General features: G+C 42.2%; 1 long non-coding RNA gene across 1 annotated transcript; it reads right to left on the reverse strand.

Moving 5' to 3' along the window:
• Window positions 1-1434: 1434 nt before the first annotated feature.
• On the reverse strand, window positions 1435-2687 carry LOC309572311. Its single transcript, XR_014226357.1, has 2 exons — window positions 2570-2687; window positions 1435-1850 (listed from the first exon to the last, which is right to left on the reverse strand). It is a non-coding gene; the product is annotated as an uncharacterized lncRNA (long non-coding RNA).
• Between the last annotated feature and the right edge of the window lie 20434 nt (window positions 2688-23121).

Consider the following 23121-nt stretch of genomic DNA (forward strand, 5'->3'; position numbering starts at 1 on the left):
TCTCTATTGATTTTTCTAATATACCTTCTCTGTGAGGGAGTTATAACTGAAAGTAGCAAGTGACCCAGCTAATGCCAGCTCTAAATAGCGTGCAAGATGTTCAGATATGCAAGATGGGTCATCACTAAATTCCAGAATGTGACAGGCCCTAGTCTTCCACTTGGAGGCAAGGCAATACATGGTATTGGTTCTTTCTCTCTTGGCTTGCAGTCTTTGAATTTTTTTCCAATATGAAACTTCTCAGGCATTTTTCTACCACTATGAAAAAGTGGCCTTGTTCATGAACTAGATGTATATATGGATTACACACTTTATGGCCTTTATACTACTATACATCAACTTTAACCTTAGGATCAAGCATGTAAAGCCTTTTTCTGCAGTCCCAAAGCTGATTCATAAGTTGAAATAATACACAGGACCACATAAAATATCTGTGGATTTCTGATCAATTTATTTCCAAGACAAGCTATAAACTCTGCAATGTTTGTCACTCTCTCTGAGCAATTTTATATAAACAAAGGATAGCAGGAAATTCTCACACTCTAGAAAACACTAGAATTTCTGCCATCGCCTTCAATGGAATCAGAATTTCCTGGGCACAGAGGAAATTTATCACTGAACTCACAGCAAGTTTTACTTTCATAAAATCATAGAACATGCTGAGTTGGAAGGGACACATCAGGATTGAGCCCGACTCCTGCCCCTGTGCAGAACACCCCAAGAATCACACCAAGTGCCTCAGACCACTGTCCAAATGCTCAAGCAGTACTTTGTACTGTTAGTTCTAGCACTGCAGTGTGCTTTCTTAAATTCAGAGCATAGATTTAGAGCATAGCCACAAAGTATACCTTAGAAGTAGAAAAATTACAATTAAAAAAAAAGAAGAAAAAAAGCCTAAAAAATATCCAGTAAAGGCAACCTTGAATTACACTTAACATTATACATATTTGCACACAGGGAGTAACACTTGAAACACACTTCCAGCAGTGGAACTCAGACTTTAAGTTTCAACTCTAAAGGTCCAAGAACAGAGTCTGCAATGAAGAGTATTCTGGGCCCTCTGGTCCATTAACCACCTGTCCACAGGATTTTCTGCATGCCCTAACTGTGAAGAGGAGGTCGATACTGCTCCTCAGATGGTAATTGCCACAAAAGAAGGGGAAAAACTGGGCCAAATAGGTGAATGGATGCACTGTGAGATTTGGCTACTCTTTTTGCAGATACATCATAAAATAAGGGGTCACCCTTCCAGCAAGCATTGTCTTTACTCCTAGTTTCTCTGATAGATTTTATTCAGACACTGTTTGCTCCAATTAACAGAATGGAGAGAAACTGGCCAAATTACAACATATGATGTCCAAGGCTTCTAGATGAAATACCCAATAAGGTGGCACAGACCTGATTCACATCAAGACTCTCCCAACTCCAGAAGTAAAAATTTACCTTGAAATTTATTCTCTAGATTTGTAACATTTTAGAAGCAATTCGTGATCTCCGGCACAATGTCAAGAGAAATTTTGCACCCAAGGACTCTAACATGTATGTCCTGAGAACACATAGTTTGAAAAAAAAAAAAAACCCAAACAACCAAACCAAGAGTAGACAAAGAAGCTGAGTTCGGCCTGCTGCACTCCAGGCACCACGGGCTGCCCCGAACCTCGTGCACGCGAAACTGTGCCTCTGCCCGGGGATCATCTGCTCCGGGAGCGGCGCATTCCCGGGGGCTGCGCGGGGACCGCAACGGCGGCACAGCGACCGCCCCCGAGCGGCACCGCGCCCGCCGGCGCTGCGAGCCCCGCCCCGGAGCGCTCTGATAGCTACACAGAACGGACAACGGCACCAACTCAAACCTAAACCAAACAGAAAAACCAAATAAGAACTCTTCTGTTAAGTGCTGTTGAATCCTGTAATGTTTCCCGGTATGCCCCGCATAGGCCCAACCTGCCTACACCCCCACACCGCTGCGCTCGCAGGGTGAGGAGTAACTAACCGGGGCAGGGCCCGGGGCGGGCGGCTCCCGCCCTCCCTGCTCCGCCGCCGGCCACGCGGGGGCACCAGAGCGCCGCGCTGCCCGCGCTCGCCCCGTTCCCTGCGTCCCCTGCGCTGCCCCGCTCGTCCCGCTCCCCCCGTTCCCTGCGCTGCCCGCGCTCCCCCCGCTCCTTGCGCTGCCCGCGCTCGCCCCGCTCCCCCCGTTCCTTGCGCTGCCCGCGCTCCCCCCGTTCCCTGCGCTGCCCGCGCTCCCTGCGCTCCCTGCGTCCCCTGCGCTCCCCCCGTTCCTTGCGCTGCCCGCGCTCCCCCCGCTCCCCCCGCTCCCCCCGTTCCCTGCGCTGCCCGCGCTCCCTGCGCTCCCTGCGTCCCCTGCGCTCCCCCCGTTCCTTGCGCTGCCCCGCTCGCCCCGCTCCCCCCGTTCCCTGCGCTGCCCGCGCTCCCTGCGCTCGCCCCGCTCCCTCCGTTCCCTGCGTCCTCTGCGCTGCCCGCGCTCCCTGCGCTCCCCTCCGGAGCGGGGCCGGGCAGCGCGCCGAGACCCCGGCGTTTGCGGGTCCCGGCCCCGGTCCACGCTAACCCTAACCCGTCAGCAGGTCTTTTGAGCGGAGGGAAGAGCTGTCTGAAGGGTGCCGTGGGCGAGGCGCGTTCACTGCTCCTTCCGTCAGGTGTGAATGGAGTGTTTACCAGCGCCAGGGTGCGGGTGTGGGTGTTGGAAGGTTTCTCTAGCACCTTTTATAGCTCTTCTCTGCCCTTGTAATACTAGTTCTTGGCACATGGAAACAGGACAGCAAGTCATCTGTGTCCACCAAAAGAGTCACCGGATGCCCTCCTCTGAGTACTGCTCTATGGTGCCAGTGCCAGCAAAGCTCCTATCACCACTACTGAGAGACAATAATACGTGCCTTTAAAGCAGCTTTTAAACTGCCTTTTCACCTGTCCTAGGTGAAATCACAATCACACCAATCATAATGGTGTCAATCCAAAACTGCCTTGCTCTACATGGATGCAACCTCATGGCTGCACAGAGTCCCAATATCAGAGAAAGCATTCAAGCACAGCCATATCTCAGTGACTGTATATGATATTTTGCTGCTATTAAACCTATAACTTACGAGTCTTAGCCAGGCAGCCCTGAGCCAAATACTGGACAAACAAAGCCTTCCTCGGTGCCCACCAAAGGCAGTGGAGGTTGCCCAGGCCCCATGGGGAGTGCTCCAGGCCTGGAGGGCTTACAAGTCCAGAAAGACAAAACAAACAATGACAGACATAACAGGCGTGCAGGCAGCTGCCTTGGCCCTGACCCTGCCATTTTTTCTGGTTTGGTTTAACCTTGCCTGAGAGGGTGCACGATCTGGACACTTATTTTAAATGCAAATCTTGCTGGCTTACTAATCCAAGGAAGCTGAATATACTTTCTTTAATATATTCTAAGTTGAGCCTTTAAAAGCGTTATCAGTATTCAATATGTTTTTGTGTATTTAAACCATCAACAGAAAATAATCAATAAAGTGTCTTTTTTTTGAAATCTAGTTTGCTTCCCTTAAAAAATATGTTTGCCCTTCTCTTGTCTCTCTCCACTTTTGTTTTCCTCAGCCCTTTCTATTCTGTATTCATTCTTCCCAGTTTTATGCTCCATTTCCTATTTTAGGTTTCTATCTTGTGTATTTATTTTTACTCATGTAGTCCCACTAGGTATCACTGAAAGTATTCACACGCTTAATTTAACACAGACATTTTTTGTGATATTATTATTTTGCTTTTTATGCAATTGTTAATCCCCAGGTATCCTTTTTCTTGGCTCTTTCTGTCTTATCTATTTTTTGACTTAGACTCTAAGGCAGTGGTTCCCGAGTCACTTCAGTTCAGCTCTTTACCGTTTCTGTGGGGTTTTAGGTCCCCAACTTTCAGCCACACTGACCATGCCTGGAGTACAAGAATCTGTTTCTCCTTGCTGAAACTTCATTTAAAGGTCCAGCTAACATGCCTCAGTCCAGCCTTCCAACCTTGCCCTACCCCAGATCCTGTCACCTTCCAAGAGCAGCCCTCTGGACTCCTTTATTGCTTTCCCCACCAAATCAGCCTCAGCCAACTCACCTTGCTCATGCCAGGTTCCTGCCTTCCACCCGCCTCCAGAGCTTCACAGCATCTTCAAAGACAGATTCTTGCACAAACCAACCACCTTTGTTGTTGAGGAGGTATCTGCTGTCTGGATAGCCACTTGCTATACAAGCTCCATGTCTCTCTCCTTTCTGGTTCACACTAATTGTTACGGACTTACAGGAAAGAGAGGACTTCTCCAATTAAAAGAGAGTAAAGCACGAAAGGTGGGAACAGAGGGAAAAGAAATAGAGTTGACAGAAGGTGAACTGGATGTAACATTCCTGAGGGTTTTGAACTTCCCTCAACTTCCCTTCATGTGGTAGCATCTCCTGCCAGCGTGAGATCTACGTTGAGCTGAATTTCTTTGTTCATAAAGATATAAGCTATAAAAGCACCATGCCTTTCCCCCTTTTTATTTAGCCAAATTCTAAATGTCAGTAAGTTTGCTGAGCCTGATTTCAGAAAATTACTCAGGTTACCTGCAGAATGGAGGGTAACCTGACAGTTCTTCTCTGTCCGCAGAACAATGAGACTGTCAAAGGAAAGAAACCTTCAGGTTAGTCTTCACATTTTGAGCACCTGAGGTTTTCTTCCTCCTTGATCAGACTGTCTCCTGGAGGACCTCTAGCTGCTGATCTTTCCTTGGTAATGGCATTTTGTGGATCATAAGTAGGCGTCATACATCTCAGCTGAGCAAATTAACTCCTTCTTTATATGTCTCATTTTAAGAGAGCAAGAAGCAAAAAATAAGACTCCTTTTCTGCTTACAACCTTGCCTAATTTTTGAGTGTGTTGCTGAGTTGAAAGTATTCAAATGGATTGGAAGGGATGTTTGGTATACCTGTGTGCTTCCTATTAAAGATCTGCCAGCAAATTGGGAGGGTTTCATATGAACCTGTTGCTTCATAAATGAAGCTGCCTTTCTCTGATCTTGGTAATTTCTCTGCAGATTGCATGACAATGGGACTTAGTAGCGTTCCCTGCCCCCTCTCCTCAAGCACATTCTTTACTTTATAGAGCACTAGGTTGTTTTTTTCAAATGTTCATTGGGAGGTATTCAGGATCCCCACCTTCAAACTTGAACTTCAAAGTTGAGCAGTATGTCTAGTGCCCATCTTCTCAGCATATTTTTCAAGAACAAATTATAAACATTTCAAGCAAAGTGCACTTATTACAAGTTTGTTTGCCAAGTACTGCTGCCTCCCTTCCAAGTCCCAGCTATGTCAAAGCATCTGGTTTACAAACAGGTTCCTCCCTTCAGCTGGTACATGGATGCCAGGGCACAGAGGCTTATCACTGATGAAGGAGTTTACAGGATGAAAGGGGAAAATGCTGTGGGAGTTACTTGACAGACTCTCACTTGTCACAACATGTGTAGGTATGTTATAGTTGCTGAGCAGATGAATGAAGTGATGTGCAAGAGGAGTTATACCTCCAAGTTCTTCCAGAGTCTGATCTAAAATTCCCTGAGGTCAATAGATTTCTTTTGATTTCTATGGACTTTACATTGGTCTTTCAGGTGATTACTTATTCTAATCATGAGACACTGCCTACCCCAGGATTTATCTCTTTGAGAAGCCTGAGGTCATCTGACATTCTCGAATACTTGCAACCTACCTTACAAAAAAAAAATGTATTTATTGAGGAGATAGATAAAGATGAGCCAAACATATTTTGTTCAGAAAGCAATGCTTCCCTTACTTTCATTTTTACTTGTAGCTAGACCAAATGCAACTTACATAAAGGACACGTTATTTTAACTTGATGTTCGGGTCAGCCACAATTCCAAGGGAACATAAATCTGGCATGAAGCCATGTTCTCGTGCATCACACTCCACATTGGGATATACGATTACACAGACTCAAACACAGACTGTGTACACGTTTCTTATTGTTATTTTTCTTTTCTACCATAGCTTGCATAGCAGAATAAAGAACTTTCAAACACCCCTCTGAAGATTTGTGGGAACTCAAGAAGTTATACCAATAAATGTCAGCCTGCTCAGAATATTTAATACATATGAAAGAACTGCTATTGCTACATTCTCCCATGACTCTACTTCTAAGTCATATTTTACTGTGTTTTCCAGCAGATTTTAATAATATGTCTAATACTTTCAGGGGCTTTCACCCTAATTTATACTAATATGCCAAAGGTGGACTTCGCTTAAAAGGAAGCTGTCTTGTCTAGGTAAGAGTAATGGCAGATTTTTTCAGAAATCTTGTCTTTTTTTTCATTCCTTTTGGTTATAATAAAATTTATAATATACTATAATTTGCATAGCTTTTCTATATAATTTCATTACGTGATGAAATATATATATCCAATTATGTAATTTCATTCATAATTTCGTAGCTCTGCATGAGATTGATACCTGATCCTGTGCCATACTGTACATTGTCTTTCACTTTCTTTGTTACGAGGAAGGAACACTGAGTCATGAAGTAGTGATGATGATCCCAGTGCAGAATTGCCCATCTAAATCAGTGGAACTAAGCTTTCAATATTACAGAAAATCTCCTAACTTTTTGCTGTCTCAGTTATGAAAATGGCGAACTGTGCTTGCTCACTTGTTAGGACTTCATTTCCCATGCACTAGACAAGTTATTAGATGTACAATTCACAGTCAGTGCCTTGTAGCCTGGATTTTTGTGAACTAGATGGGTCTGTCCCTACCTTTTGTGTGTGTATACAGAATGAAAGGGCAATAGAAACCTTCCTCAAATCCTAAGAATCTCTTGCAAATGCCAAGACAGTGACAAATGCGGAATTTGCAGAAAAAAGAAGGGTTGTTTCAGTGTGGCTCTGACTGTACAGCACCTCAGCTGCTGGGTACACCTGTTGCTGCCAGAGCTCAAAGCTCTGGTCTGAGCAGAAGCACAGTTTACATGCTCCCTTGAGCTCCAGGTCTAGTTTGTAGCATCCAGCTGGACACAAGACCATGGAGCTGATTGTGCCCATCACGGGAGTACCTAATACAATATCTGTCTATAAAATTCTGGCTAAGTACTCAGAAGAACAGTCATCTTTATTATTATAAGTCCAGATTTTATAAAGCAGTGGAATAATAATTGTGCACCATTAAGGCATAGTGATAAATAGAGCAAAAAGCAGAGTGCAGCAAAGAAGTCTTTGGCCACATGAAGACACTGATCAGAGTGAAAGTGGCATGCTACTAGAAAAAAACTCCTGATTCTCAAATTTGTATTTATTGTTAGTGTTTCATTTTGGTGGTGGGAAAACCAGGGCAAGGGCTGCCTGAAAACAGGACCTGCCATCTACCTGGGCAGCAGTTACACATAACTTTTTCAAACACAGAACATTCTATGAGCTACCTAATCCTGTGAGGGCATGCACAAAACCCATCCCATCTCCCTTTGAGCTGCCTTTCAGCTTCAAGTGTTGCCAGTAAAAGAATCTTCTCTGTTTATTCTGTTATGTTTTTCATTATGAAGCTTATGTATTGTCTTCTTTTCTTGTTCTTGTACTCGAAATGCTGAAATATTGGTCATGGTTCTGTGTGACCTGGATCTGATGTTCTTAGTCTAGCTGCTATATTTTTGTTACAGGTACATTACTCTTTTGGAAAAGTACATTTCTTTTGTGAAAGAACTTCTATTGTGTGCCTGTTTTTCACAATATATATGTACAGTGCCTGCTGCAAATGATTGTCTGCTGTATACATAAAAATAAGGTGTTTTAATCATGATGTGCCCATCATTCCTGCTGGGCAATTTACAGTAAAAACTTTTAAAATGCTTAAAAGAAAAAAAAGCAGCACTGATATTCCTGAAAATTTTCTATTCAAGGAGGTAAAAAACCAAAGCCCAGTCTTATTCAATACTGCCTATTGGAGAAAATAAAATCCAAGTGTGTACTTTTCTCTTCCGTGTTTTCTGAAGCTCATCAAATGTAGGCTGTTTCATATCAATGGCAGGAATGAAATGTCAGAATTAAAGGCCTTACAAATTTTCCTGGACCTCAGCAGCCAAAGCATAGAGCCATCTTGAGCTGAGCTCCATTGATGAAGAGGAGCAAAAGGAAGGAAGAAGTCTACAATTAAAAGTAGCTGGAACCTCAGTGATGACATGATTTACAAATCACAACTACAGCTTTCAGAAACAAACAGAAAATGCCTATGATCTGGTGAATTTCAGTATGACGTTTTCTATCTCTGAACCACCAAAAACTTTTCAAAAGCCTGGATTAAACTGAGAGGAAAGGGATTTGTTTCCGTCAGTAAGGTAATTTATTCCACACAAGCAGATTTTGACTTGTGATGAAGGCTCTCACTGCCTTAGGAATATGAGGTTAGTTCGAGCTGTCTTGATATCAAATAATAATTACGTGCTTTATAACCTCTGTCATAAAGCATCCAAGAGATCAAAGGCCAAAATACTGTTGGTTCATTTTATGATGATTTTGTTCAATGCTAGTAACAGATGGGACTTGGTTTTTTTCTTGCAAAGTCCATTTTTTTTGTTGCTTTAAGTGCAGTAAGCTGATTGTTGCTTAATTTGTTGTGTCCTTTCCATCACTTATCTTTGAATTTGTCTTCCACCTATAACATAACCAGAGGAATGGACATTGGTAACATGAAGGCAATTCCTAAATTTTGTAAAAAAAGGCATAAAAATGTATTTTAGATTTGGTGGCACAGAACAGTCTTGCATAAAAATATAATTTAATAATTTATTTTTATTTGTACCCCTTTCAAATCAATGATGCACCATTAATTGATTTCCTGCAGGGTTCTTTACAAAAATTGTGTAAAATATATTGTATAGCTATGCAGTTTGGTTCATTTAATACTACAAAATTTTAGTACAGATTTTTTTTTCTGTAAGGAGGTTTATGAAAAGTATCATCCATAGAGAAATTCAATGAGTTTAAGTAAGAATAAACTAATGCCCTAAACTGGAATTTTGAAAAGACACCAAAATGAGTAGCACCTCTCCCTTGCATGAGTGCAGTGAGGATAAATTACAGGGTAAATGCTCAGGACTTTTCTTCCTATGTGTCATTGGAAAGAGATGGTACTTTCAGCATCAGTGTGTCTTCTTGCACTGGACACAGCACTGGGTTGATACTGACACAAGAACAGGAATGTCACCTTCCAGGATCTTTACAGTTTGCCTGGTTAAAAAAAAAAAAATTAGTTACAGCCCAGGATCAGGTCTCAAAAATCTTTTGTTTCCTTTCCAGAATTCCTCTTTGATCTTGGTCTCTCTTTGTCCCTCAATTTGTCCTCTATGTAATACAAATAATAATAGTTACTAACTTCTCAGCATTCCTGAGTGACGTGACTCATTAATTGTTGTCTATGGGTTTTCTTTGCTGGAAAGTAATATGAAAGTCCCAGGTTTTACTTACAGAGTTATTAGTACTTTATACAGTAGTATACACTTGACAAACTAGTCTAATGTTTGTAAAACAACTTCCAGTGCCATACCTATAACTTATTTGGAGTTTCTTGGCATTTTTTCTGGTTTTGTTTTTTTTTTTTAATTTGGGATTTTTAATTTTTTTTTTTATTAATAGAGTAGTATCTCCTAAAAGTCTTGTTCTAAGAACAATATACGACCAGTGAGAACTTTTCTTTCTTTTCTTTCTTTAGACTCATAGGTTTTGTACAGATACATTTGAAGGCTTCTATTTTGATGGCTGCAAGGTCCCAAAGCTCAGTATTTCAACCTTGTCTTTTCAAAATTTTGCAGATGATAAAACCAGAAGTACTATGGTATAAAGCAAGCTGTTAGAGCTGCCTACATTAATTCTTGTTTGAGCTACAAACTATCTTTTAGAAAAATATTTAGATTGCTATTGAGAAGGTATCTGCCACAGACCATAGGAAGTTGCTCATTTCAGTTGGCAAAAATACTCATCTTTATTTCTAGCATGATTTTGTCCAGATTTTCCTACTATTTTACCTCCTTATATTGCTAATTTCATGTATTTGATAGATTTAAGAGTCCATAATAAAATCTGTATAATTCCCCATGGTAACAGCTTAGAGGTTAGGTCCAAATCAATCTTTAGTATTCTCAGCTGATAAACTAAGCAGATTGAGCTCTTTGAGTCTTTTACCCTGAATCATGATTAACAGTCCCCAAGTCAGTCTTGTGACTCCTCTCTGAACTTTTTCAACAATATTCCTGAACCATGGACCCCAGAACTGGACAAAATATTACAGTAATGATTTCATCAGTGCTAAATACAACAGTCGCATAATAACTTTCGACACCTATCTTCATTCATTACTCCTCTGATGCCTATTTATTAAGCTCATTTTGTGCACTGTGTCACATTGGGAAATTATACCCAGATGACTATGAACTCTGATCCTCAACTCTTTTTGAGAAGCATTGGTTCCCAGAACTCTCTTAACTACAGGCTGAAATGCTAGTTCTTAGATTTTAAGTTATGTTAAACATATCTGCCACAGTAAGCTCAGTACTGTTTACAAGGGATTTGGTTACCTGACGTTGGTAATGATCATTCCTCCAGTCACTGTTTTGTTTTCAAATAGGAGCACTGATAGCCTGGCTCTGGTGAATCACCTGGGCCCTAATGCTCAGTTAGTGGAGGAAGGTTCTTCCAAAACATATTCCCATAAGAATGATATTATTCTCAGGCACAGCTTGGTAAGATAGAAAACAAACAGGAAATACCACAGAGATAAGTAAGGAAGGTTGTCGCTTTCCTTCAACCAGTTATAAGTTTGCACGTTACTGTTGATAAGAAAGACCTTTCAAAGTAAAGGTAGTCAATATAATCTTTTGGTATTGAACACCATAGTTCAAGAACTTGCTATGTAAGATGAATTTTCTTTCCTTTGTTCTACATTAACCCACCACTGATACTGTAATAATACATGTATTATGAGAGCATATACAAAGACTGGGTTAAATAGCTTTAAATTGTCCTTGCAATTCTAAAAATTCCAATTAAATCTCCTCAAACTATGTTTTTTTCTGCAAAGTAGGTGTCAGACCAACAATGTGAGAGTAAACATTAATCCTCCTGAATCCCAGCTATTGGTTAGAACATCCTTTCTCATCTCTTAGCCATAGAGGTTAATAATATGATAAGTTTTAATTGAAAAGTAGATGTAAAATTTAAAGTTCTGTTAAAAAACCTCTTAAGCTGTAAGATTTGGTTGAAAAAGAAGTATTTAGACAATAATGCTATTTGAGCTAGTGGTGCACAAAATTACAGATTTTACAGGTATATTGAGTAGGAATATCCTGTACCATCTTTAAAGTAAGGAGGCTGTAGATAATCTCAAGATACCACTGATTCACTATCCCTCCAACTTGTCTCAAATAAAGCATTAAGTAATGAGAAGAGAAAGAAACCTTCAGCAGGCAGAAAAGGATAGGTTAATTGTACTTCTTACTAAAAATACTGCATACATGACATGTGAGGCTTTATTTCTATTTTGTACCCCTTATTTTCTTCAGTGTTATTCAGATTTATTTATAATACATGTTATTATGTATATTTGCATATATATATATGTATATTGCATATATCTGTATTGCATATATGTAAATATATTTATTATTGTAGTTTTTTTGGGGGACCAACAATGCAGATTTTGCAAAAAGCTTAATAGAAGGGCATATTTGCTCCTCTTAAAAAAATATGCTCAGAGGAAGTGCTGGATGGTCTTTCAGAACTAGTTACAGTTTCTTCTTTCTTGGTCTGCTCTGTCCTGCCTTGTTTGGCTCCTCAGCTGAAGTTACAATATAAAGTAAGTTTGTTAACTCTATATGCTTGTAATTTATGATTCTGGCTTTGGCTCCTACGGGACCACATTCTGGCCAGAAATCACCACAATAAAGATATAGTTCATCTTCCCTTTGAATTTCTCAGCTTTTTTTTTTCCCTTAAGAAGCTTTTTTTGGACAAGGCAGAAAGCAGTGAGAACCAGCTACTCTGGTTTTACACCATTCGACAGTCTCCCTTCAGCCAGGGGAATTTTCACACTGGTACCTGTGACCAGATTCCAACTTTCTTTACTGTTCAAAGACTGCAAAATAGCTGGGTCAAGGGGCAGAGACTTTATCTGAATTTATTTTGCTTAAGCTTGAGGTCTGGTCTTGTTTAACTAATAAGATCTCATTACATCATAGCCCATGCAGTTATGCCTTGCAAAGTCTTCCTTGGACAAGACAGTGGAAAGCAATTAAGAAAATGATGAACACAGAAGTTACTCAGGCTAGTTCAAATGAAGCTTTTTGCACCCAGCACTCAAGTCTTCACTCTAAATCAAGACGAGAATGGGGAATGGGGGGGGGGGGGGGGGGGGGGGTGGAGGGTGGTGAGAGGATAAAATAATTGTAAATTTCTTTAATACCTGTAATCTTAGTTTGTGAGGAACATCCCTTTATTTTACCAGAGAGGTTAGATCCTTAGTTTCATTGCAAAATTTTCCTATCATCTGCAATGTTACAAAGAAGTCGAATACAAAAACATTACTACTGCTGCACAGATATTTTGTGGACTACCAAACCCTATAAATTTTACGTCTTAAACTATTGTTTAACAAAATGAACCACTAAATACTTGCAAATGTGCTGTCAGTAATTTCATATTTGCATTTTCCCACTCGCTTCAGCACATTAATAAAAGATTGAGAATAATTAAAAAACAGAATACAGCTAAGCTTTGAACACAGAATTTTTCCATGCTGTATTAAAGTGATGCATGCCACATGAATTAGTGGAGAAGTGTTTCCAAGTAGTAGGATGTGTACCTTCAACAGCTATGACTACGTCTGTTCCCTGGATACAGACTACCGCTGTCTTCAAATTGTGTTGTAAGATCCATTGGAAACTAACTGAAATAGACTTTTTACAGTGCATGGCACAACAGAGTCCTCAGCTTGCAAGTGTTAACTGCTACTGACATAGACCTCTTCAATATTCATAATAATAACAACAACCCATTTCTTTTAGAAATATTTCTTTTCTGCTTATGCATATATCTTCCTACATGAAATAAAATACAGCAGTGTTCCTGAAGTTTTAAACTGCCTGAAAGAGCAGCCGTAAGGAGTATTACGTATGGTCCCATTTATTTTCATGGGGCGTTAAGTACCTGGTGATGACAATTCTAACTCAACACTGCTCATAGACTACAAAGTCAGACCTAGCTTTTGTGATCATGGAGTCTTAACACCTGCATCACCTAGGCTATGCGTTTTTTTTTGAATGAATTTTTATTTCATAATAGTATATTCCTAGGAAAATATCCACACTTGCTTTGAAAATCTATTATGATGGGGAACCCCTGACAGCATGTAAGAAATAATTCCAGAATATTCTTACTGTCCAGAACAATCTTACTGTTAAAATTGTCCCTCTGTGCTTTTGTCTGAATTTGTCTCATTGCAGATATCATCCTTTGGAATGACTTACACGTTGTCTGCTACGGTGAAGACCCCACTATTATCAAAACATATTGCAGATATTGTGATAATATAACTGATAACTGATGCCTGAGCAAGAATTCCGTTTGGTTGATTATCTGTCCTGATCCCTGTGGTTTTTAAAAGTGCTGGGTCTTTTCCAACACAAGTTTTTTGTCTCACACCCATTCCCTCCCAGCAAATATCATCTGCACATTTTGCATTCGTTTTTCCCCATATATCACTTTAGCCTGTATTTCATTCATTGTTTGGTACTGGTATCAGGCTGACAGGCCTATCCATGCTGTCCTGTTTACCACTTAGAAATACAGTTAGGGATTTTGCATTCTTCCATTCTTTTAGAACTTCATTTGTTTTCCTAGATTTATTGGAAATCTATATTCATGTTAAAGCAAAACCTCATCCAACTCTTTTAAGTCTCTTGAATATCAGTCATCTATGTCTATTTATTTAAAAATCTTTAGCTTTTGTAGCTGCTGTTAATTGTGCTCTTCTATTGCTCTAAAATTGAAAACTGTTTGTTCATCATGTGCTATGATCCAATCATTCTGCTTTATATTTTAAATGTTGTGATCACATTTTCCATATATGATGCTGTCACCTAATTCTATCTTACAGTGGATGCAACTCTCTAAGTTAAAAAATTATTGCTGGTATGAATAACCTACCTTTTAAATTCTATGGCATTTGTTGGAAAAGGCAGTGGTGAATGCTATTTTGTTATGCTTGTGTTGATGCTCCTAGTTTTAAGACGATTGTTCTCCCTCCATTGCTACAGACAGGTACTTAAAGTACTGCCAAACAGTATGGTTCAACATTCTGCAGTGGACAACCCCTGTTGCTCCATTAGGACATTCGTGTATTAGTGTTTGTTCACAATTTGTCACAACTTGTAAATAATGTTGTCATTCTTCTACTTGGTGGTTATAGCACATATTAGCCCAAACTAAGTGTTCAGTTTTGAAAGTTAGTTTGTCTCGTTCCCTATACTCAACTCAAAGACATTACAGGGGTTCAAAGCATCAACATGAATCTCCTGTCTCATCTAACAATGTAAGAAACCCAAAGACTCCGTGTCATTCATAAAATAAATTGCTAAGGAAGTGCCTACAATTTTGTTGTTTGATTATGTTCTTACTTCTGCTTACCTGCTCAACATTTTTCCTAAGGAGGTTACAACATTAATTTTAGTAATCCAATCATATATATACATTCCCATCAGCTTTTTGGACAACTAAGACAAAGTCGTTGAATAAATGAACAATATCAATTTCACTTGTTCAGCACTTAGGTTCCTGACACTGATGTACAATACTGAATTCGGTCTTCTATTTTGCTATCAGTACCTGAATATTATTCAAGATGAGTGTTTCTGTTCTGGTATGAGGATTAATTCAGTACTGAAATGTCATAGGATAATTGCTTACATATCCATTGGTATCAATGTGGGTAGAGGGTGTTAGCTAAGGACAGTGCAGAAGCTGTTCAGGGTTGCTTTGATAGTTAACTACTATTTTAAAGCTTTTCCACAGTATTTGAAGTCCTTTCAAACATGCCTGACCAAAAAGAAGTTAAAGCTTAATTTTGAAAAAAGAAGTTCTATTTTTATATTTTTGAAATGCCAAACTATTTTCCCATTTCTATATTAAAGTTGCATATTTTAAATAATCTGTGGTACACAGACTACTATAACATGAATTTCATTTAATATCAATATGAAGAATATAAGAAGCATACCTTACTGATTTATTGTTACTATTTATTGAGTACTTTTGTATTTTAATTTTTTGTCCCCATATGCTTTCTAGGTAGCTTGTCATAGTCACAGCAAAACCAGAAATCTTTCTGGAGATTTTAAGTAATGCTTGCATTGGGTAAGCTTTCAGGTAATACTTGTATTAGGCCCAGACCAGCTCCCATTAAAATCCATGAATAAACTAGCAGTTATCTCCTAGAATAATCCCTCTTAAACCTTTATTACAGCAAGTAGCACCAGTTCACCTGTTATATTAAATTCAATAAATTACTGTAAGAAGTATGCAGACATATCTGCTGTACAGGTAATTCTTCAAATGGGCACTTACTGCTTTTCCTTTCTTCCACATGGATTTGGAGTAGGTCCAAAATAAAGGTTTTCTGGGCATCCATGTAGTGCAGGATGGTGCTGCAGTGGTAGATTTTCAATAAAAAAAGGATGCCAGAATTTTATATGTGTAGCTGGAAGAGATTTTTAGGAAGTCAGCATCCATTTAAGCTCTTTTCAAGACCAAATTTTCAACATTCAGCTGTACCCTTTGATAATCTGGTTTCTGTAAAAGGTGCTGAGTTCTTTCCTAAAGTCGTGACTTCTGAAAATCTGGCAAATAAAGGACACTCATGGATGGAAGAATTGTTCCTTTGATGAGAAAATGCTGACCTCTCTCCTATGGCTAAGATACTCACTGCCAGATTTCTGGGACAAAACATTCCGGCAAAGGCACACAAAACTACTGACTGGTTGGATTGAGGTAGGAAGGCGCATATGGTTCAAGCAGCTGCCTCAACACACCTTCCAAATACTAGATTAAGCTTCAGCTGGAGCCCTGTGCAGGAACATGGACCACAGGAGCTAGCACAGTCCGTTGTTCGACCTCAATCAGTAACAGTGAACTACTAGAAGGATTTGAGAGTAGTTGAAGTTTGTTATCATGAAAAAGTATCTACCACCAAAAAATTAGACTGTGCAAATAAAAATTGTGTCTTCTAAAACTTATTTTCTTTTTAACAACTACGTATGAAATTGTTAAACTTCTGGTACTTCTCCTTGCAAATAATTTGTTCTAAAAAGCACTGTTTTTCTGAGTCACTTATCTTTGCCTGCTGCTTTGCTTCTTAAACAACGAGTAAAATAACTGACAATTCAAAGTGCAATGCTATGATATCCACTTGTATAGATGGTACCTTAACCTAAATTTCTCTGATTCTCCTCCTAGCTGTGTTGGTTATGTAGCTGTAGCAATAAAAAAGCAGTTTTTTCTGGTGATGGAAAGTGAAAAGTGGAATGCTTAGGAAACAAGCAGTATTTATTTGATTATAGGTTTATGCAAATTTGGAAAATAAAGTTACTTTGCTGCTCCTGAATCACGTAACTCTGAAATTCACATCTACAAGGCAGTCTCTATTGCCTTCAAAATATGTGCCTGAACTTGTGTCCCGAGCTTGTGTCCCTGAAGTCATCTTTAATAAATCTAAAAAAGGGGCTTGTTTATTCAGTGTTTGACTAGTGTAGAAGTCCTATATCTAACCATATTGTTAACATCCACAGTCTGCTTTCAATTTACTTCCCAAACCCATGAATTCTATAAAAGTGCTTGTGGGTGGAAAGATCACTACTTAATACATGCTAATTTGTATGTATAACATACAAATGGTTTTTAAAAAGACAGCTCTGTCCCTTAATCCTAAATACTGACAAATTTCTAGAATTCTCAGAATGTTGCTGCAGATGTGTAAATGTCATGAAACGAAACTGAATTTTGCTTCTTTAATGTGGTCTGTGTGTCTGTGTTACCAAAGGAAAGCTTTGTCCTGACACAGCTGTAACTGTTGTTTGGTTACTTATATATTTCCCTAAATGTAAGTAATTTTGGCTTAAAAAGAAAGAGCTAGAAAATAACTGTATGCTCTTTTTGGTATTACAATGCCATAATTTAACATCAGTGTTGAAAATTACATCTAGGGTGGAAGAGAACAGAATCAATCCTGTTTTCTTTCGTGAAGTAGAACCTTGTCTGTTGCTTCCACAAAATTCAGGTTCTAGCAGATGATTTTCTGCTCTGGGGGATTAAACCACAGCCCCTGGGCAACTCATGTGTGCCCTGTGAAAATGTAATGGGGCAAGTTTATCAAACACTTTTTGCTGCTTTACCACACAAAGCCCACTCACCTATTCCTCTACTTCTCTACCAACTCACACACCTTGTTTGTTCTGAGTGAGGCTGCAGCAGTTCATCTGGAGGTGATGCTTTCCCACCAGAGCATACACAGCTTGTGGCAGATGCACTTCTACACAACCTTCTCCTGAGGGGTGAGAAAGTACTATAGCTGGAAGAGGAGAGTAGAAGCCACAGAACAAATAAAAGACAAAAATCTGCCTGTCAGGAAGATTTCTGTCGGCCTGAATGAAAAATTTCTGCATGTCTTGTTTTGCTCTGAGGAAATCATGAAGGGGAAAAATACAAATAAATGAGGCAAGATAGAAAAGTTGGACTTCAGACCTGGGTGGTACTTGTGGAGACTCAGTGTTTGAGAGTCAGAACTACATTTTTGCAGTTGAACTTGCTTTTTGGCTTATCTCACCCCTATGTGCAATCCCGTATACTCCATAACCTCGAAAATGGCATTTGGGCTGCCTCTGCATCAGGCTGAGGAAGTTGGGAACTTTGGAGTGAAATTCACAGCGGTCACTGCTCTGACTTGCTGAAAGCAATTGCAGAAAAGGCTGAAAAGACAACAGTGCCTTAACTGCTGCCCTTCTCAAGGTTTCATGCCCTGCTATTTTGCTATTCAGAACCCTGAATCCTCGCTTGGAGACAAGTGTTTTTATGGTCCATTTCATAAAAGCCACAGGTGTTCTCACCAATGGTTTGAAACTGACAACAAAGGGGAATTGCTGCAATGTCTTTATCTATATATATGTATATATATAATAGCTAAATTATGATGCTATTCTACTTGACTTCTAGACCCTCCTTGGACCTAAAGCTATCGGCCACCTCCCAGTGACATAAACCCTTGGTTTTGGTTGGTTTGGAGTAGGACTGTAGTGTCCCTTTGCAGAACAGGGGTCACAGACCAGTGGGAGCAGCAGAAGAGTAGGTGTGCAGTGCAACAGGTGGGATGTTTACCCAGGAAATAGGAGCCTTGGATCAGTGGCTGCTCTAAGGACTAACTGGGCATTTTATCTAACTACAACTTAATGCTCAGCTGTGCAGAAGATGCCCAGTTTTAGAAGGTTGGTTCGGCTGAGGAAACTCACCGAACTCTTCATCCTGAATGTGACAGTTGTTATTTTGAGTATTTTCAGAAACAGTGCCTTAGGAGCCTAAGCAATTTTATTGGCACCTTATCAATGCTAACTCCTGGATGCTAAACAAGGATTTGAAAGGTTACAATCTTAGGTTTACATGCCTAAATCTTAGTACCACCTTACAGGTCAGATGCCAAACTTTTCAGAAGTTATGAGCTGTTCATGAGACTCACACGGCTACTTGTTTATGTATGTTTGTGATACTGCTCCCTGGGTTATAGTTTGGAAACTCACCAAAAGGTTTAGCAGTCTTAAAACTTTCCTCACCTTTGGCTAAGTAAGACTTGCACATATACAACTAATGGTTAGGGACCAGGACCCAAAAAGTCAGCATGGCCTGTTTGGCACAAAACAGGAAAAGAATCCAGAAAGATGAAATGGCACTGACACAGTCTAATCCCTTGTTTCGGTCAGTGCTGCTCAGGGCAGCATCTGCTCCAACTCAAGCAAGACAACTTTGAAAGCCATGCTTTATTTTTCTTTTCTCCAGAAGCTCTCAATTATTTGATTTTTTAAATTTTTATCTGCTGCTATAATGTCTATTCAACAACTTAAAAATGAAATTAATATTTATTACAGATATATAAACTGTAGACAGTGCAAACACTGAAATCACCATCAAATTCTTGGACACAAGTCTTTTACCAAATGTTCCTAAATCAGCTATTGGTTGTAATGACATAATTGTTTCTCAAAGCTGAGAAAGTGACACAAAATTTATTTCAATCAGATGAATGTTAAACACCTTTTCACCAATTCACAAACCTTAGCTTTTAATGTTGATACAAAGAGCTTAGTTGACTATGGAGAAGATATATATATTTTTTTCTAAGTTACATGCAATGAACACAATAGACAAAGGAATGCTGAAGGTGTTTATTGCCTGCAGCATAATTCTGCATTTTATGAGATAGCCTGGAAAGAGGATACAGAGCTTCAGAGGAAATGAATTTCTCTCTTTTGAAATGTCCACAAACTAAAAGTGAGAATTTCCTTCTTAGTGTCAACAACTACTGGTAGGATATAGAAAATTGAGTTTCTCTAGGCCTAGGAAAAAGACGGCAAACAGGATTTATATCGGGAGATGCCCAGTGCTAACTACAGTGTAAGGTCTGTGAGCACTTGTGAAATGCCAGCCTGAAGGCAGTCAAAGTTCTGTGTATTTCCACAGTGAAACAGAAACAACCTGAAAGTTAACCTTTAATGATAAGCATTCCATCCAGCAACACATTTGGATCAATACTGACTAAACCACACCTGTCTTAAAATAGGAACCATGATAAAATAATGATAAACTTGATGGGTTTTGTGGTAGAGTTCAGTGAAGATCCCTGCTTGCATGAGTACCAACTGGCCTCTGAGAACACCAATATTCAGAAAATCCCAAAGAAAACACTCCTTCTTTTTATGATTCTTCAGTAACTATAGTAAATGGGCATTTTCAAGCCATTTAACTGAAGAATTTAGAAAGGGCTAAAGCCAGATGGGGAGATCTGACAAGGACATAGAAGGTGCCATGTTTACAATAGGGAGTATAAAATCATTTTATGCTTGTGTTAAGGATTTGTTTATAGAACTCAAAGTTTTAAGAGTAATCAGAGATTGTATTAGGCCACCACAGCTTCTTCACAGATATTATTCCAAGATCTGTTTTCTGTATGTTCCTTTTCAGAATGCAGCACTGCAGAACAGATGTACAAAATGGGCTAAATTGAATTCTACAACTGTTACATAAAAGATCTGCTTGTTTGGGTTTTCTTTTTCTGTTTGTTTCCTTTTTTTTGGGGGGGGGGGGAGGGGAGAATGAGTGTGTGAGGGTGGTTTAGTTTTGCTGGTTTATTATTATTATTTCCTTTTTTTTTTAAATTAGACTTCTTTTTTATGACTGCAACCTCCTGAGGCCAAAAAGTACTGTGAAGTGTTGGTGCCTGTGTGTTTTGATGAGCAACTGCTTGGGAACATCAGGTGCCAGAAGAAACCCTTTGGCCTGGCAGGGCGCAGGGAACAGACAAGTCTTTGAAGGGCATCGGCAATCTGCTGCCCATCACTCGGCACTATCCAACGCCGGGAAACCCACTCTGCCAACGCGGCAGGAGTTCGAGGTGAAAGAGAAAAAACCGAAAGTTGCCATCTCTCATTAAGATTTATTATACGTCTGAACTTTTGTAGTCCCGAAGCTTAACGACAGATGGTGGTGTAACTCCACCAATTTTGTAACGTCTCCTTTTCTTTGATGTTGTAATACAGATTCTCCTCGACTTGACTTCGGTTAAAACCAGCATTTTCTGATCTTTCCCAAGTGTCTCGCAGCAGTACGCAGGGAGGAAAGGGACTGCACCTAGTTCGAAGAGGAGTCTGCTATGTGTTCTTGTTTGCTTTCTAAATAATCTTAACAGAAAATAGCAATCTGATAGACACCTAACACTGCCAGCAGCACAGAGAAATTACATTAAATTAACTAAAGGAAAATGGTTTCAAAGCGGTTTCTTTCAAGAGAGAAATACAATTGTGCAGATGAAATCTTGAACCGTAAACAGGAACAAATAAAACGCACCAGCCTTCTTCATTAGAAAGCCGAGTTATATCTATACCGTAGTCGTCCTTGGGGGGGGGGGTGGGGGGGGTGGGGGGGGGGAAGTGGGGAAAGTATGTGTTTGTTTAGCTTTACTTTTGCGTGGAACTGCCAAGTCGCGCCGAGTAATATTAGCAGCCAAGCGTCGTGTTTTTCCCTGCACGTTGTGCCCACCAGACAGAGGGTCTGCTTGCGAGGACACTGACCGGGACGAGGGGTTCGTGGAACAAAGCGCAGCCCGGGCAGGGGGCTGGGAGCGCTGCAGACACTCGCGGGAGCGGACAGCGGCCGGCCCGACGGCGGCAGCCCCCGGGGCAGAGTACAGCAGAGTAGGGTAGAAGAGGACAGGACAGAGCAGAGCAGGGCCGGGCCGGCCGGGTCGGACCTGCGGGTCGCCAAGCGCCGCCTCTCCCGTCCGGCCGGCCGGGGATGCCGCGGCCGCCCGGCGCCCAACGAAGTTGGCGCTGTCCGCGGCCGGGCCGTGCAGTCCCGCCGGTTCGGTACCGCGGGCTACCTCCACAGAAAGTGCGCATCACGGCGCCTTCCGCCGGCACCGGGATTTGTCCGCTGCCGCAGACGGCTCCTGCGGGAGAGCTGCCTCTCCCCCGGGGCGCGCTTCCCGCTCGCGGGGAGGGGGGGGCCGGCGGTCTCCGGACCGCGCAGCTTGCGCCCTCGCGGGGCTCCGCGTCCCTGCCCGTGGAGCCCATCGGCAGCCGGAGCCTGCACGGCCCGATTTCGTTTGCGGGCCGGCGGGGCGCGTAGCAGCGGCTCCCGCGCGGTTCCCCTCCCGCCCCGGTGGCTCGCGGGGCGCAGAGCCGTGGAGGGCGGCTGCCCGCGGGAACTCTGTTCCCCGGCTCCGCGGGGTGCGCGGCGAGTGTGCCCCGCAACCGTTGCGCTCGTAGCCCTCCGCGGCAGCGGGGAGCGCCCCGGTAACCCGTGCAGCGACGGGGCGAGGAGGGGGGGGACGAGGGGCAAAGAGACAAAAGAGCCGCGAGTAGCAAATAAATATATTTTACGGCCACCCATCGGCAGCACCACGGCCCCGCGAGCCTCTGCCCCGGCGCTGAACTTTCACCTCGCGAACCCGGCCGCGCCCCATTGGCTGCCGGCCGGCCCGCCGCGCCCCGAACGGCCCCGCCGCCGCCCCGGCCCCCGGCCCCGCCGCCGCGGGCGGGCGGAAGGGTGCGCGGCGGGGCGGGGGGCGGCCTGGGCCGGGGGCCGCCGCGGGGGGCCCCGCCGAGTTGCCGGAGTTGTGGCGGCTCCGCCCCGCGCTGCCCCCCCCCCCCCCCCCCCCCCCATCATCTCCCCCGGTGCCGAGCGGCCGGCAGTGCCCCCGCCGGGGCTGGCCGGCGGCCCCGGGAGCGAGCGGCGCGGAGCGCGGCGGCAGCGGGCAGGCGGTCTGCCACTTGCCTGTAGCGGCGAGCTGCAAAGTTTGTGGGATTTTTAATTGTGCTTAAGAAATGCGGTGACTGTTAATTCTGAGTGACAGTCACTTGTGATCCTGGCCCTCAGCGCGTACAGAGAGCCCTGCTAATGCTGGGGCTGCCGCGCGATGATTAGGTGGGCTCCGAAATAACAAATCCCACGTTCCTCTCGGCCACCGCTGTCCGCTTTCTTCCGCGCCCACGCAAGTCCTACCACCCAAACACACCCCCAGCGCCGATTTACTGGGAACCGTGGAGGGACAAGGGAAGACAAGACCAGCATTTCTCTCCCCGCTCCCCCAACACCCTACCCCACGCAGGAATCACTTTAAAAAGTGTTTTTCCCTGGGGGAACGGCAGCCCCCGGACCGGGCGGCCGTTCTACACCACACAGGCGGGGAGCGGCCGGTCCCTGCGGCGGACATCTGGGGGGTCCTGCACCTTGCTCCAAATGCCGGGGCCGGGGAGAAGAAAAGTTTCTGAGCCCACGCGTGCCTCCTCGACATAGCTGCTGCCAGCAGCCAGGCCTCCCCC

This window comes from Coloeus monedula (genome assembly GCF_965178545.1).
Source record: "Coloeus monedula genome assembly, chromosome: 4".
NCBI lineage: Eukaryota > Metazoa > Chordata > Aves > Passeriformes > Corvidae > Coloeus > Coloeus monedula.